Source organism: Acyrthosiphon pisum, chromosome A1 (genome assembly GCF_005508785.2).
Source record: "Acyrthosiphon pisum isolate AL4f chromosome A1, pea_aphid_22Mar2018_4r6ur, whole genome shotgun sequence".
Classification (NCBI taxonomy): domain Eukaryota; kingdom Metazoa; phylum Arthropoda; class Insecta; order Hemiptera; family Aphididae; genus Acyrthosiphon; species Acyrthosiphon pisum.
The window spans coordinates 42,813,961-42,814,958 of NC_042494.1; positions in this window are offsets into that span (position 1 = coordinate 42,813,961).

The window sequence follows — 998 nt, forward strand, 5'->3', positions numbered from 1 at the left end:
AATACAGATTTTTTAATGATTTTTTTTTATAAAATAAGTTTTTTAAAAAAGATTTTTTATTAAATATAGATTTTTTAACGATTTTTCTTTAGAAAATAGTTTTTTTATAAAAATTTTTTTATATAAGGAATCTTATATTAAATTTTAAAATCTTAGATTTAAAAAGAAAAATTTTTACGAATTCTTTACTCAAAATAATTTTCTAATTTTCGTGATTTTTCCATATTTTGTCAATTTAAAAAAAAAAAAAGCTTGAAAATTTAATAAAAGGCTCCTCGTATACCGGGTGATTCTTTTATCAAACAACTCATTATTTCAAAAAGTGTAAGTTTTTTTGTAAATATTTTTTTACATACTTTCAAGTCACTTATAAAACAACATTTTTCTTAAAAAATTATATTTTTAAATATTTTTTATCCTTAAAATTTTTTAAGTTTTTTACTTTTTTGAATGACAACATAGGGTTTTAATTTTTTATTCCATAGCAGAATATTTTTCTTAATATTTTGATACATGAAAATCGAATTTGGGACGAGTAGTTTATGAGATAAATATTCAAAGTTTAGATGAGCGGAGAAGTGGACAAACATTTCGCGGGGTAACCCCGTACCACTCCACTCCGCTCCTAAAAAATCATTAAAAAACTATAATTGATAAAAAAAACATTTAAAAATCTGTATTAATTAAAATATCTATATTTAATGAAAAATCTGTATTTAGTGAAAAATCTATATTTAATAAAAAAAAACTGTATTTAATAAAAAATTCTATCTATCTAAATATCTATTTTATAAAAAAAATCATTAAAAAATCTGTATTTAATACAAAATTCTATACTTGATAAAAAAACATTTAAAAATCTGTATTAATTAAAAAATTTATATTTTATAAAAAAATCTATATTTAATAAAAAAAAACTGTATTTAATAAAAAATCTACATTTGATAAAGAATCATTAAAAACTATAATTGATAAATAAAAATTAAAAATTTTGTATT